Below are 17,317 nucleotides of genomic sequence, written 5' to 3'. Positions count from 1 at the left end.
AAAGGTGCGCCTTATAGTCCAGTGCGCCTTATATATGAACCACACTTACAGACAACAGCTGCCATGAACTGTGCACAGGTCTGCCACCTGCTGGTCATTCATCTTTATAATCAGGTGCGCCTTATAATCCAGTGCGCCTTATATATGAACCTAGACGTTTAAGCAGGTATTTATTGATGGTGCACCTTATACTCTGGTGCGCCTTATAGTCTGAAAAATACGGTACAGACCTTTGATAATTGTTAGAGCTGTTTATTGTAGCTTAAGGCTAAAGTACAATAAATCCAGAGGTCCGTTTGTAACTAGGGGTCGTCTGTAAGTCCAGTGTCCTTAAGTAGGGGACCGCCTGTAATACTTGCCTCTAATTAACCTGAAACACACTCCCTTTTGTTTAGATGAAATAATATCCAGTATTTTTTTTTTTACATTTATTTTCACAGTTGGTCCTGAATAGGTTCCAAAACTTTTCAAAAAAGTGACATTTTATTTTAAAGTGGAAAAACGACGAAAAAAAAATTAGTTTTTTTTTTAATGAATAAACACCTGAAAACCTCTGTAAGCGAAGGATCTGCAGACAATCATGTTCATAGCTGGAATTTTAAGCAAGACAGGTCCTCACAAATAATAACTCAACAATAAGAAGCCCCCCGGGTGTCGCGTCACAGAACTTCTCTAGACATAAGAAGTAATTTATGACTTCTAAGAATTATTTCTCCCCCTGTTTCACAAACACAATTTACAAAGGAATCATAAAAAAACATTTCTGCGCGGTTGTGTTTGGCACCGTCCTGCTGAGACACAACGAATCCCGTCTAACCGGGGGAAGGCGCGTGGCGATAGCGCTGACTGCAAAGCAGAAACGATTAGTGCAAGTCAGTGCTTAAACAGCTCTGGGTCATTTTTTTTTTAGTGTTTGTAATAATTCAAAGACACGTCAAACCCTCCGAGCCGCTAATATCAATTATTTAAATGACTATAAACAAGTAAAGAGGATGAGCCCCAGATGAAAGTCATTACAGTCTGATACAGAGGAAGATTTCATTATGACACCTACTTACAGGGATTGTCTCACCTGGGCATTCACATTCATTCATCTGCCATATATAAATTATTTTTTTTGTGTTTTTTTTAAACAAATATTTTATTAATTTTTTCAAAAAATTTAACATTAACAACTGAAAATGTGTTGGGATGGTACAAGGGTTTCGGGAAGCCACAACCGATAAACATTCAGGCTTCACAGTATGAGGCTTCACAGAGCTGTTTGGGGACGTATATATGGCCAACGTATATACTTCGGATATATGTCCCCCATTGGCCGGCAATGGGCGCACGGTGCCGTACGGAGCAGTATGGTGCACCACATGTGGGGCACCGTATTGTTCCTTAGCCGGGAGAAAGATAGGACATGTCCGTAATGCGGCGGGTGCCCGAGATTTCTCTATGGAGAGGGGCGGGGGTGAGCGAAGCTCACAACCCTCCTCCTCTCCCCAGTGCTGACGTCTGCCTGCCGTGCTATGGTACGGTGGGCACATGTTCGTCTGATTGCAGCCTAAAAATGTGTTACATATTAGAAAGAAACAGTTTTCGCTTATGAAATGTCTGTGAGTTATTGAATGTCCCACAGTTGTCCAGTAGTAATGAAAGCTGAGTCCAGGTGGTCGGGGAGGGTTCAAGAGCACATGTGTGTGGGTGCGGGTGTGGTCATGTCCAAGGACAGCTGGCTAGTTCAGGCGGCCAACACTCAGTTGCACTTAATAGGGTTTTCTCACGAATTCAAGTTTGGGCAATTTCCATTGGCTCCGTTGATATGTATGGAGCACGATAGTCATGTGCGGCCGTCTACTCCATTACTCTCATGGAGTGACGAGTGGGCCGACCGGGGTACCTGGGACCCCATCAGATCCCTTGTTTTCCTTGGTTTCATCACTCAATATCAGATTGTTGGTGGTCCAATATTTAACACAAGTAACAATCACAATCAGCAACAAGGGATATGCTGTGTGTATATATTAACAATTTATCAGAATTTTCGAAAAACAGTGTTTCCTACTCTAGTCTTGAAAAGTTGTAGGGTGCGATTTCATTGTCTAAGCTCTCCAACCTTTTTAATAATTCTGGCGCATTTCAGAATGTCCTGCACCCAGAAACATTTCATTGACCCCATGAAAAGTTTATGTTCACCGATTCGTCTTGGGGGGGTTGTGTTTCTTCCACTTTTCTGATTCAAAAAAGTTGTGTTTCCCCAAAAAATATTTAAATATAGTAGTACAATTGTTTCTACAAAACGGCCTTCAAGTTGTGACCATGAAATTGAAACACTACAAATCCTTCGGGTAGATGACCTGCCAGACATTCATTGGTCTGCAGCTTGAGATCTTATCCGTGTACTTGCCGTGTTACCCAGCAGGAGGCTCAGGATACTGGATGTCATTAATAGGAGACAATGCCTTACCAGCGGGAGTTGTGGTTCGTGGTCACTCGGAGCTTAGCATCTTTCAACATCTTCTAAAACTAAGTAACTTTTTAGCAGTGGAGATCCAGTACCACTAATGTCCAGCCAAAAAAACTTGGATTTTTGGACATTAAATAAATGTGGGGACAAAATCTATGCCCTAATGCAAAATCTATACTACACAAAATGAACGCATCCTATTGGACAGAAAACTTTGATTTGGCGCTAAAGAGCTTCCCGGTCTCTCCTCAAGGCATTTTGTTGGAATGGTCTGGCTCCTTGCCACGGTCACAGCTGATTTTTTTGCCAACGCTGGAAAGCTCTCAAAAAGTGGGTGGATCAAGTTCTACAGCTCCAAGCCTTCTAGAAAGGGCATTGCCTGACAGATGCTCCATGCAACTTTAGCTCCCCAATATCTTTCCCGGAGACAAGGATCCAGAAGGGTGGCTAGTAGTCCTTTGAAAAATGCTCGAGTGTCCCATTGACTTCAATGGGGCTCGTTATTCGAGACGAGCACTCGAGCATCAGGAAAAGTTCGTCTCGAATTACGAGCACCCGAGCATTTTAGTGGTCGCTCATCTCTAGTGGCTACCTTTTGAGAAACCCCCAGGTCTTGGTAGAACTTTTTCAGCAACTGTGACAAGGCACTTGGCCCTGCCGCAAAACGACCCAAGAGGCTTTATGGATAAGATTTCCAAAACCTCCTGGTTGAGACGCAAGTCAAATTTTTTTAAAAACATTTTTTAGAAACTGTTGAACTATATTTTTTAGAAATTCACTCATGTCTGCTTACAGGACTTGTCTACTTATATTGAGAAGAGATACTTGACGAAGACCCTTCAGGTTCCTGGGCCTGAGTGTAGCCTTACAAATTTGTCACTTTCAGTTTTGATTGACTATGCTGCACCTACATGACCACGCCAACCATAAACTACTGAGGCCAATAATTGCCTGCTACGGTGACCTGGCACTGGTATATTGGGAATTAATATGAAACGACAGAGAATTTTTATCTTAATGCGTGACATGTAACATGTTGTGACATGTGTTGGCGCCATGTAAATAAAGATTAAAGGGGTTATCCGGGTTTTAAAAATTACCTAGGGCCGGGCTGGGGAGAGCTAGTTAAACATAATAAACATGGACTTACCTCGTCCGGCACCGCTGATGTCCCGCGCCGCGGTCCCTTCGATCCGGGCCCTGTTTGTTTACAAGGGCACGGAAGCCGCGCACAGGGAGCTTCCGGTCCGCGTTGTGGACGGCTCCTCCCATCCGTCCCTATCTCTTAGCATTGTAAGCGCTGGGAGATGGTGTCGCATGGGAGCATTTGGCCTGCCGGAAGCTCTCTGTGCACACTTGTAATGAAACCGGCGCACAGAGAAGACCGGCCTCGGCGCGGGATATCGGCAGCACCGGAGGAGGTAAGTCCGCTCTACACCTCTAGGAACTAAAGGCTGTGATTGGCTAGATGGTGGACACTCCTGGCCAATCACAGCCATGCCTAATTGCTAGGGGAGTAAAACTGCCTGATTTGCTGCCCATCAAGAAACATGTCAGGGTTCGGTGGAGCTACCAAATGGAGGACGCCGAACCTAAAGTTCGGGTCTCCTCATCTCTAATAGGGATATGTTTTCATATCATGGAAACCCCTTTGTAGTTACAGTTCTCCTTTATTATTGGGCCTTGTCTTCTACTCCAATGAGTGCTGACAGTATTTTGTAGAAATGCTTCCTATTGACAGCAAGTTGACTATTGTCGGTAAAATGTTTTTTCAAGCTTATTGGCAACCGATCCCGATCCCTACCAATCCCAAACATAAGTCATTAGCATCAGAGTATCAGATAAGTAGGGGGTCCAACACCCAGCACCCACAGATCAGCAGCTGATAAACTTATAATGTAACAGAAAGCAGACAGCGCCGGTCTGTGTAGTGGCTGAACTGAGTCACTGCAGCTTGGCTTCCATTCAAATGAATAGGAGTTAATCTGCAGTAACCTGGTCTGACCACTACATAGAGAACGGCGCTGTCTGCTTCCTGTTTCATTCTCTGTGTATCATCTGATTTCCGATAATTCTATATAATCCAAAACTATAATCATAATGTGTAATACGTGATGGACCTTGTATGTTACATAAGTCACCAGGACATATCTCTACTCCCACGATAAGCCGACGAGATAAGATTACTTATCATCCCTGAACTATAGTAACTCATTAAACCTGGGCAGTAAAGCGACATATCCAGACTTTCCCTTCAGCGGACTAAAATCCGATCAATTCCTAGGAATTTGTAAGGAAATTAGGTTAAGGAATCATGGAATCGTAAAATAAGGAAGAAAAGTCTAAAAGTATAAAGATGGTAACATAGAAGAAAATCCCACATCTACTCGGAGACTACACATATCCATGCATCACATTGGCAGCCTATTAATACAAATTGTGTGATGCCTTATTTCTCCTGTGGGGGCGCTGCAGGGAAATTTAACACTTGAATTTCTGATTTCTTCTCCCATAGGTTACCACCGATCACTGAAGGTTTATGGTGTAAAAACTCTTCTTCCAGTAACATTTGGACTCTTGATTGAAGGTCATAGATGATGACATAATTGTAAGCCGTTTCCTTGTGTATGTGCACAGCAGTGGTGACAAGTCTTCCATGTGTGGGGACATCTGCTGGATGGCTAATAACACTGCAGCCAGTGGAAAGTAGTTAGATTTTTCTTTCTATAATATCGCATCTAGTGTGAGTGACACATGACAATCCACAGGTCTAGGTGTTAAGTGGTCCCAGCCTTAAAGGGGTGTTACATACTGGGACATATACAACGAATCCACAGAATACGTCCTAACTGATCACATGATAATTAATAATAATAATATTAATTATAATAGTAATACAGGTTCCATCTCTATTTTTTCTATGGGGTAAATGTATCTTGCGGTTTGCATCTCCGGTCTTTGTTGTTGTTGTTGTTTTTGAGCATTTCTGCTCTTTGATTTATCTACGCGCAATTTTCATTTAGATAAATAGTGCGTTTTTTGGGTACATTTTTCCAAAATTCTGATATGGCTCGCTCTTACCAAACATTTTACTACACCTGCTGGGTATTGGAGTGTTTTTTTTTCGCAAAATCATTGGCGCAATCAGTGATAAATCCATATCTATTTCATATCTATCATTTATCATCTATCTATCTATCTATCTGGGTTACCTATCTGTGTTACATACAATATAGGGTCTGTAGGTTTGTTCTTAAGTTGAATTTGTATGTAAGTCGAAACTGTATATTTTATAATTGTAGTTCCAGACACCTGTATTATCTATCTATCTATCTATCTATCTATCTATCTATCTATCTATCTATCAATCTATCTATCTCCTATGTATCTATATATCTAACTATATGTCTATCTGTCTCATATCTATCTATCTATCTATCTATCTATCTATCTATCTCCTATCTATCTATCTATCTATCTATCTATCTATCTCATATCTATCTATCTATCTATCTATCTATCTATCTCATATCTATCTATCTATCTATCTATCTATCTAAATATCTATCTCATATCTATCTATCTATCTATCTCATATCTATCTATCTATCTATCTATCTATCTATCTATCTATCTCCTATCTATCTATCTAAGTCCAAAAAATAGGCAGCACTCCAAGGTTGTAGTCAAAAACGTGAGGGTGAAGCTTTATTCCATGGCAACGTTTCGGTGGTTTAATCCACCTTTATCAAGCTTACCATTTACCATTTAAACCAGTAGTGCTGCTCCGGATTTTTCTTTTTTTCTATCTATCTATCTATCTATCTATCTATCGCATATCTATCTTTATATCTGCAGCATTCCCCATGCCCATGCCTTTTCTTGGGGCCTAGAGACAGCCGGGGCCCAGAATACCGGAGTGGCTGGTGGTTGCTTCCTAGGCACGCTAGTGTCACGGTGCTTGGTATGGGGACCGGAGGGCTGTCCTACAGCCTGACAGGTCTCCAGCGGGTGGTGTGTGCAAGAAATGCTATAGAGGGAGAGGCTGTGGTACCGTTTCTCCCTGGGGCAGCCCTTACAGTCTGTAGTATGAGTTCCTGGTAGATAGATGGGGGAGCCCTTGATGTTACAGCCGTAGCAGGGACCAGACGGAGGCAACGTTGTGCATAAAATAACTTACAGTTTTTTATTCGAACCAACAGCAGCAACAGGCCAAATGATTCTGTACAAATGGTTGGGTTACTGGGAGTGATCTTGGAGTTGTGTCACCAGCCTGGTTGCAGATGCAGGCTGGGATGTAGCTGTGCCCAATGCTGGAAGCTGCAGCTCTAATCCTGGTTGTTCTGTGTGCACTCACTAGAGGTGCGAGGCACACGCTGACTCTTATCACTTAGTGTGTGGTCGTTATGCTCCTCAGACACGAGCTGGGTTCCTAGAGCTTGTGCTCTCTGAAGTTTCAGGAACTCAAGACCTCGTGCTCAGTAGCAAGGCTCTGGCCTTCTCCTCTAACTCCTCCCCTGAATAAGGGTTCATATCTTTCTATCTATATTTGGACAGAAATACATTTTTCCGAATTTTGTAATATTTTTCCATATTCCATATAATAATTATATATAATATTTTCTCAGCTAGAGGCTTATTCATTCCTGTTCAGTCCATTCCATTTTGGAGGGAGGGTGCTGTATCTTTTGACATGGGAAGACACAGGGGTTATGAGTCATGAAGCTTAAATTACAATGTAGAATATAGGAAATGAAGTTGGCAATTTGAAGGGACTGAAATCCTGATTATAGCTGCGGCCGTCGTCATCTGTTACTTGCTGAAAGGAAATCATTTTATCAACCAGAATGAAATCCCCCATTGTTCTGGATCCATCTGAAGTTCTGGGCCGTAACACGATGTGATGAACCACAGAAAGACTACTTGTTCATAAATGTCATCAGACACGTCCTATCTACGACTCCCGAGGAGTCTGACCCTTCCTTGAGAGAGTGGTTGTCTATAATACTGCCTTCAGTTACATTATGGTGCCATAGTGAAATTTTTTGGATGATCTCTAGATCTCTAGGAGAAAAGTCAAAATCTTAATTTCATGGGTTTTTCTAATAGCCAAAGGTCACAGTAGACCTGGTGACCCATTATTTTCTAAGAACATAACATAGGGTTGTCTACTGGCCGAGAATCCATCGGTCTAGCCTTTATTTTTTGACAGGCCTATTCCGAGGACCATATTTTCAGAGTTTAAATTTTTTTTGCTGTAATGGGACCAAGGGTTATCAATAAAGCTTTAACTAGGGGTAAGTCTGTAAGTCGGGTGTCCTTAAGTAGGGGACCGTCTGTATTGCTGGCTTACGTTGGATAGAATGGGAAGAGGCGCTTGAGCAAACCCTGCTTTAAAGTGGTGGGTTCCTGTGGCTTTAGTTTAGTCTACAGCAACCAACTTTCTCTGGTGGACTGTACAAAAATTTGAAATAATGGTTTTCAAAATGGTTTCATTAAATTACATCAAAAACTGGATCAAAATGCCCAAAGTTTGTATTATTCTCGCTATTTCTTAAAAATTTCTTACAAAAACACAACCAGAGTTAACTTTAGGATTCTACTTGTTGTCTACAGGTGATTTATGGGTCATGTATAAAGATGAGCGAGTATACTCGTCCGAGCTTGATGCTCGTTCGAGTATTAAGGTACTCGAAACGGCTCGTTGCTCGGACGAGTATTTCCCCTGCTCGAGATCGAGCATTTAATTAAAAAAACACAGTGAAGAACAATGAAGAATAGAATAAAAACAGTGAACACAGTGAACACAGGATCATTTAAGTGAAAAACACAGTGAAAAACACAGTGAAGAATAGATTACAGATGTTCGGCACATCTGCTTACTTGTCGGAAGATACGCGCGGAACGGTGCGAACAAAATAGTATGTGAAGAACACATTGAAGAACATGGTGAGCAGGACAGAGACACCGGGGAGCAGCACAGAGACACCGGGGAGCAGCACAGAGACACCGGGGAGCAGCACAGAGACACCGGGGAGCAGCACGGAGACATGGGGCAGTGGCAGCACGGAGACATGGGGCAGCGGCAGCACGGAGACATGGGGCAGCTGCAGCACGGAGACATGGGGCAGCGGCAGCATGGAGACATCGGGCAGCGGCAGCATGGAGACATCGGGCAGCGGCAGCATGGAGACATCGGGCAGCGGCACGGAGCGGCACGGAGACATCGGCGAGCGGCACGGAGACATCGGGGCACGGAGACATCAGGGAGCGGCACGGAGACATCGGGGCACGGAGACATCGGGGCACGGAGACATCGAGGAACGGCACGGAGACATCGGGGAGCGGCACGGAGACATCGGGGAGCGGCACGGAGACATCGGGGAGCGGCACGGAGACATCGGGGAGACTTCAGTGGAAGAAGAGCAGCGGATCCCGGGACAGCGTATCTCCCGATAAGTAAGCAGATGTGCCGAACATCTGCAATCTATTCTTCACTGTGTTTTTCACTTAAATGATCCTGTGGTCACTGTGTTCACTGTTTTTATTCTATTCTTCACTGTTCTTCACATCTGTTAACTTGTCGGGAGATAATATACGCGCGGAACAGTGAAGAATAGATTGCAGATGTTTGCATACATCTGCTAACTTATCAGAAGACATTCTTTTTCAATTAATTAACACATTTTATTCCCGAACCATGGTCCCTTTGAAAAATGCTCGAGTCTCCCATTGACTTCAATGGGGCTCGTTATTCGAGACGAGCACTCGAGCATCTGGAAAAGTTCGTCTCGAATAACGAGCACTCGAGCATTTTAGTGCTCGCTCATCTCTAGTCATGTACTAAGTGGATTAGCTCCATTAATTAGCAGGAAGGCTAATCCCAAGGACAATACATCCCATAAGCCAATAAACAATGATGTTAAAGACCCCATTTGAGACAGGAGAACATAGACAACATACATGCCCCAGAGACCTATACAATGATAGTTAGTTTCCAACAGGAGGCATCATCTAAAACTGAAATAGTATCTAGGCCCATAACCGATAATGTCATCAATGACCTAGGTTGATAGATTAAGGATAGATTAAGACTGGATTTGGCCATGGGTGGTATAAAATTGTGGGTCTAACATTTACTACTTACATGCCCTAAAATAACACAAAGCATTTTGGGAAAGAGAGGGGGCCCTTCTGTTGTCTTTCAGTTCTGTAGCTTAAGGACCTTGGTAGGACCTTCAGTGGTCCTGTAATGGCTTTTGTAGAGAATCCTCCGGTGGACTGAGGCTGTAATACCATAATCCGCTTCAGGTGTCCTACAACAAGTAAACTAGTTTAAAGGCTACAAGGCAAACATAAAGGGTGGGCCCAAGAAACCCCAGTTTGGCCATCTACGTTGAGAGTCAACACACATGTATAAGGATTGTGTCTCTCTTATTGTTATCTCTATAGGACAATATCAAATTTGGTGAGTGATTTGAGTGACCATGTGCCTTCCTAGGAGCCATGGACCTAGGCAGTTGCCCAAACCACCCATATTATAGTCCACTGAGGAGCTCTGTGCAGAGCATAATCACCGTATTAATAAGGGGTCACATACTTTTAAAACACAGCCTACAATTTAGTTGCCTGGGACTGATAAGAGTTCAAAGAAACATCTCATCCAATATACGTTCAGACTAATTAAATCCTGGATGCGATCTATATCTCAGAACTAGGAGCCGTCACCCAAATTTCACAGCTGGTGGCCATGGCTGGCTCTGGGTTCCAAGCCAATGATCACCGGCCAAGTGTAATGACATCTGGACCTACTGGCAACTGATAAGAAATGATGAGAGACAAGGAGACCAGAGAAGGGAATGTTGGGATGAATACCTTATTATTAAAACATGCTCTGTCTCCCAGATACTGATCTATTCCTTTTTTCACTTTCCATAAGATATTATTACATTTTTGTACCACATTCCTTTACGACTCTCCAGGATAGGAGAATAAATAACATTTCTAAAAGTACATGATGTCAAGAGATTCGAGGACAACCATCCAAATGACCCTGACTTGTAAAGTCACTGATGTCTGATGGGGCATCATAGCCATAGCTAAATCTTAAAGGGGTATTCCAGGAACGGTAGACGAGCTTCTGGCAACCCCAAACTAGCATCACTTCTGTTATTTTTTGGGATTACTTATCCTGGTTGCTGCTCTCTCGTATTTAAGTCAATGGGAGATGCAATACCAAGCACAGCCACTATACAATGTATGGCGCTGTGCTTGGCAGATGGCGAAGAAGCCACAGCACAAGCCCATATGCTACAGTCTCTTAACTGCTACTTAACTGCAACTTTTGTCTTATTTACCCTTCTGACTGGGACGAAGGTGTCAATGGTCACATGGCCATTGTGGTCAATCAATGACCTCAGCAGAAACGGTGACTGAGGTAAAACCCCTTTAATTGATTGTAAGCCTCATAGTAGATAATTATCTCGTGTGCTGGCTCTCCTTACATGGAGCAGATTTTACTCCCACAAATTCACACCAATCACATCGTAATCGTCTCGGGACCATTGGGTGATGTTATTCTTGTGATGTCACGCTTATATCCATTGATGTGGAATATATTGGCCCAGATTTACTATTACTGAGTCAAACTACAGAGTCTCCATTAATCTGCCGCAGGGCTTTTATCAAAGGAGCTTTAGACTGAGTTCAGGGGGCTCCAAGAAGAGAAGGGGCCCCAAGTCACAGAACATTTGCAGGGAACTCACTGTGCACAAAGGTCTGGATATCATTGGGTGGGGGTCCCACAAAATTTGGCAGTCAGGGGCCCTAAACTTCCTAGTGGTGGCCCTGATCTGGTGCACCCTGCAGTGCTTAAACTACAGTTTTTTTCTGATGCACACAGTTTAACATATTTTAACAAATATGTTGGATTTGCCAACATAATTGTGGCAACCAGTGCGAATAAGTACCGGAACACCCCTTTAGGTGAACAGTATCGTGTAGCGGCAGACTTATTAACTAAGGGTGCGCAGATTGCATTACCGTCGGACTTCCCGTCATTTTTGGGATTTGCGCCCAAAAATCCCATGCAACAGAAATCGGGGGCAAGCCGTCGGACGATCCTACTGATTCGGACTGAGCGCGGGATTAAACATTAAATTTGTGTTGCAAGATCAAGCACTTACATGCACCACGAAGAAGAAGGTGACCTCTGTCGGACCTGAGCGGGGAAATGACACATGCAGGATATCGGGCGCACAATCTTTGTGAATCGCGGCACAGTGCATGATCGTTGGAACAATGCACTTTGGTTGAACTCCTCCGGATGGGTAAGTAATTGTGCCCCATAGTGTGGCAAGCAATAATCATCATGAGACAATACTGGCGGAAATGCTACGTAAATACACGTGCAAGCAGTTTCCATATGTATTTATTTGCAAACTACGCCAGAATACAGGCAAAGGAAGATTCGGAAATCTCGGCCATTGGGGCATATTTACTTACCCGGCCCATTCGCGATCCAGCGGCGCGTTCTCTGCGCTGGATTCGGGTCCGGCCGGGATTTATGAAGGTAGTTCCTCCGCCATCCACCTGCTGCGCTGAAGTTCCCGGAGGCGCACCGAAATGCCCTGAAATTCACCAGCCTATCCTGGATGAAGGTAAGCGTAATTTTCATGACACATTCTTTTTGTTAAATGCGGCGTTTTTTCCGAATCCGTCGGGTTTTCGTTCGGCCACGCCCCCCCATTTCCGTCGCGCGCATGCCGGCGCCGATGCGTCACAATCCGATTGCGTGTGCCAAAATCCCGGGGCAATTCAGGTACAATCGGCGCAAATCGGAAATATTCGGGTAGCACGTCGGGAAAATGAGAATCGGCCCTTAGTAAATGACCCCCATTGTGTGAAAATAGCTCTAATTCTATGGATTTGTCTACTGGAACTCTTCTCATTTGTAAACATCTCAAGATAAGTCTAAGAAGTCTTAAAAGACCTAGAAAAAAATGCATATTTTCAAAAAGACCGATAAAAATAGACTTGTCAGGCAGCACAATTTAAAAGAAAAAACCCCACAAAGTTGTGTAAGGCAGAAGCTCATGATTTAGCAAGCTGCTCAACGGGTTTGAGGAAACAAATAGAGGAATAATAACTTACACAATACACCAGGAAGAAAAAAGAAATAAGCAACTATTATTTAAGGTCATGTCTTGAAGAATGTTAAGGATTGGGCTTGTTGTATGTGACCCAATCCACCGATTCTGGTTCTACTCAACGCATTCTATGTTGTTATGTTGGGATATGTTGTAATGAGTAGTATAACTCGAGGGGTGCTGTCATATCTGGGTCCAGAGGCTTTTGGAGGACAATAAGTCAACACCCAATGTGTTGAGATGAATATTATAAATTACTAGTTATAGGAAGCAGGCATAGTACAGATAGTACATAGTACAGCATTTGGACAGAGTCACCAAAGCCCCCTCCCTCCCGTCCTTCTTTGATCCTGATAAATAAGTAACGTATAGAGATGTCCCATAAACATCATATTTGGTGTTGGACTGGCCCATCGGAGGATCCTCTGATTCTCTGGTGGGCCAGTCCAACACTAAAGATGATGTCCAGGCTGTAACCCAATACAGTATCCCAGAAGTCATGTAAAGTCAATAACTATTAGGGTTTATCATCTAGAGGTTGATGGAGGTAAGGGTCTAAGGGCAAGCAACACTAAGGAGTGTGAGGTTCCTAAGTGCGCCAAAGGCAATTCTATGACCACTCAGGTCCAACACATATATTAATCAAGTTTCCGACAATAGACTTTGTCCAAAATGAGCTTCTGATCAAAACATGCCAAAAAAAATAGCTACCACTTTGAAAGTTTTTGGGTTTCAAAATGATTCCACAAAAGTCAAAAGTATGTCTAACCTTATAGTAAGGCTGGGTTCACATAACTATAATGGTATACGCTCAGTGTATATGTTAGGAAAGCCCCTGACGTATATACTCCGGGTGTACCCATTGACATATAGTGGCAGGTGGAGGCATAGTTGTTGCTTCTGGTGTAAAAGATATCCTCCGAATACGTCGCTCTGCAGGAGGAGGGGGACTCCGGTGATGTCTCTGTCCATATAATGACAGTGACATGACTAGAGAACACCCCTAACATTGGTGATTGGCTGCTGCTGATGTTCGCCCTCTCCCCACATTCAGGGGGCAGGGGGGGTCCCCGGGCAACATATCCAACTGTATGAACCAGTTGTGAACATTATGTGAACCCAGCCCTAATGAGGCCAAGCTGCAGTAACGGACATGGTCTACCGGCAAGAGGAGAGCTAAACATCATGGGGTCACATTGTGCCCTAAAGGGGGCCCTTCTGCCACATTAGAAGACATGAGTATTATGAATGGCACACTTTAGGTCCAGTATGACCTACCATTGATTGATGGGCCTCAGAGTTATCCCTTTGTTAATGGAACTGATCTGCAAATTGGTGTTTGAGGGTCTGCATGTCAATGGTTAACGTTTGATGACATGTGAATGCTATTTGAGGCTAAATGTAAAATATGTATGATTATATGATGCATTTAAAGGCACATTTCAATAATTTAACATTTCGCTTTGATGACGGCCGCCTGGATCCGTAGGCACAGATATCAAAGCCCATTAATCTCTTCATGAGAAACAAATGTTGCAGAGGAGTTTACTGTTCTACACGACAAAATGTCACTGAAACGCGGTGTGCACCACTCCGACGCCTGCCCTTGGGGACACGTGGAGCCTTCTAGGTGAGCTGAGGTTGTCCGTTTGCATTTCCATTTTTCCGTTGAGCTAATATCTTGTGATCTGACATTAGGCCATCTGCTTATTGGTTTGGGGCAATTCATTAATATGGAGCAGATACCTAGAATGCCTTCCATGTTGATCACAGCATGAAGCGTTGCCCGATAACAGATAACATGTGAGCCTGTAGGACTAAGCTGATAGGGAAAAACATCTCTTCTCATGTAACATCAGATATGAATGAAGGCAAGGAAAACTAGAGCAAAACAACAACTAAATTAACTATTTGCCATCTGTGATACCAAAAACAGGAGAATCCATTTTCAATCTTATCAAGTTTAACCTTCATTCCCTATTACCCCTAATGGAGGATGCGAGGACCAAACTGAAAATCTTAATATCCATAACACATCTGCTCGGTACCAGCAGAACTTATAAGTCAATTAAGAAGAAGCATGTTGCAGTGTCTTCTACAGGAATTCCGAAACTCGGGTATGAAGCAGGTCCGGTGGTCATGATGTCCCCCAATCCGCAGATCCCAGTGGGGGCCCTGGTTGTTAATCCCACTAACCGCCCATCACTGCGATCATAGATATATTCCTTATTTTACAAACAGGGGAAACAAATTTCACACTTGACACAATCCCTTTAAATTCCCATGGGACATAAACAGGCCCTGTAGGTCTTAAATTTCCTTAATTGTGCCATAATTAAAAAAAAACAAACCCTTATTTTTTGCCACAGCTGCGCCGGCTTTCACGCAACAGAAATTGGAGGGCGTGCCGTTGGACGATCCGACTGATATGGACTGAGCGCGGGATTTAACTTTCAAATTGCGACGTAAGCCCAAGCACTTACATGCACCAGGAAGAAGGTGAACTCCGGCGGACCTGAGCGAGGAAGTAACACATGCAGGATATCGGGGGCACGATCTTAGTGAATCGCGGCACAGTGCATCATTGTTGGACAATGCACTTTCGTGAACTCCGCAGGACTGGGTAAGTAAATGTGCCCCAATATGTTATGGACTCAAAACAGGTATGTCCACTTTTACCTTTCCGTAAATTTTGTGAACGATGTCACCATGATTTTAACAATGACACTAGGAAATGTCTAGGAAAAGGATCGGAAAGTATCCAGACCAGCATGTTGCACACCGGTATTGATTCCCAACTTAGCTGGTGCAACTTCTACCAAATTTTTGACAATGATCACACCTTGAGCAAAATCTTGCAACGCCATGCATCTATCTACCCCCGCAGGGGTCTGCCATAAAATTCAGTGATCTTATTTGCCCATTTTCTGGCATAAAAGATAATAACACTGGTGGAGTCCAATGCCTATTCTTTGCCCTCGCCAAACCTCTTTGTTTGAAAGTTTCAAGGGCAGTGAATATTCCTGCAAGCTCATAGTTTGTGTCTCTTTCTTTTAGACAAAATATGTATTTTACATGGCCCAACACAGATCTCAAACCAAGAGAATAGAAGGACATCCATTGTCTTCGGATATCGAGCAACATCCGAAACACTGTAGATTGCTTTTGAATGTTTCAGCTCATTGTCAAATAAAATCAAATAAAAAGAACATCTTTTCAGAAAATTTCGACAGTAAAACATGACTTACAAAATAAAGCCGTGGCATGCGTTTGCATTCCACATGTTTTGAAATATTTCACCGAGAAATAACTATCTACATATGGAATCAAGGATAAATATTTATGAACAGAGAAGAGCTCAATAATTGATATTCTATGCATGTGCCAAAAAGTATGATTTTTCCAGCCAAAACCTCTCCTTTCTTCTAAGACGTATTCTTTCCTACGATCCCCGAGAGCATAAAGAAGAGGAAATACATTTCATAGGAAATGATCTGAACCCCCCCACATTTTGTGCAGTATCATCAAAGATGTAACTGTATAAATTTCTATGTGCGACTTAAGACTAGGAAAGAAACGGCCCTGGCGTTAGACCCAAGATAGCCAGCTGTGTCCTCTACATCATTGGTGTAGCTCTTTGAGCATTGAGAAAAAATAGTCATTGGATCTACTTCGAGTGCAGCTGTCACAAACAGCTCGGGACTTCCTGAAAGAAGCCGAGACCCTTTCTCTTTTCATGCTGGTTGCTTACGAGGAAAAAAAGAAAGGCGCAACAAGATATGGCCATATTGTAGCTCACAAGAAAGATAGAACATTGTAATTAGACACAAAAAGTAGCAATTCTTTCCTAAAAGAATGATGGAACATGACTTCATTTCCAAGGTGAGAGAATGGAGAGAAATATTGTAATGAGTACACGTGGAAATAGACTGAACGTGGCTCGCTGCCTTGGCTGCTAATGCAAAGTCCAGAGCAATTAACACATAGGGCGCATGCGGCGCGTACAAATGAATATAAAAATTGGATTCAAGCCTAAACATAGTACAATGAGACCCTATAATTAACCGTTGTTTTCCCCTGTGAGAGTGTAATCTGCTAAACATCACTGTAATAGTGGTAAATGTATTGTAAAAAATTTACCTTGTCACCATTTGGGCAAATTTTATACGATAAAGCTACATAAGACTGTAACGACGCCAACAGGAAATGTCGACCCACAAGATGTATGGACCAAACACGTAGCAGTGTTACCAAAGTATCAGACAGGAATTGTGGTCATCAAGGCTGTAGGTTGCAAGACAAGTAGAGTATGGTCGTAAGCGGTAGATAGAGAGAGGTCAGGACCGACGTGGTCAACTATACAAGTTAGGTTGATGCCAAATGAAACATGAACTCAGAGTTATACACCTTTGTAGACTTTATAAACCAAAATCAACTTATTTTTTAGGCAAGTAAAGATGGGGCAAGAGTTGGACTGAACCAGCAGATCACCAAAGGACTCTCCAGTTGGCCCAGTCTAAACATAATTATAGGTCACCAAAAACCTGCAGAAGACGTCTATAATTATTATTTATTTATATAGTACCAATAATTCCATAGTGCTGTACATTCAGTAAGTGGTTCACATATGTAAGACGAGAACAAAAGGAAATACAAAAGACAGATAGTAACATTGATTGTGAAAAGTGGCAGGACAATGTGGCCCGTGAGGGCT

Source organism: Engystomops pustulosus, chromosome 3 (assembly GCF_040894005.1).
Source record: "Engystomops pustulosus chromosome 3, aEngPut4.maternal, whole genome shotgun sequence".
Lineage (NCBI taxonomy): Eukaryota > Metazoa > Chordata > Amphibia > Anura > Leptodactylidae > Engystomops > Engystomops pustulosus.
The sequence above is the reverse complement of the archived record's forward strand: the minus strand, read 5'-3'. Positions refer to the sequence as shown.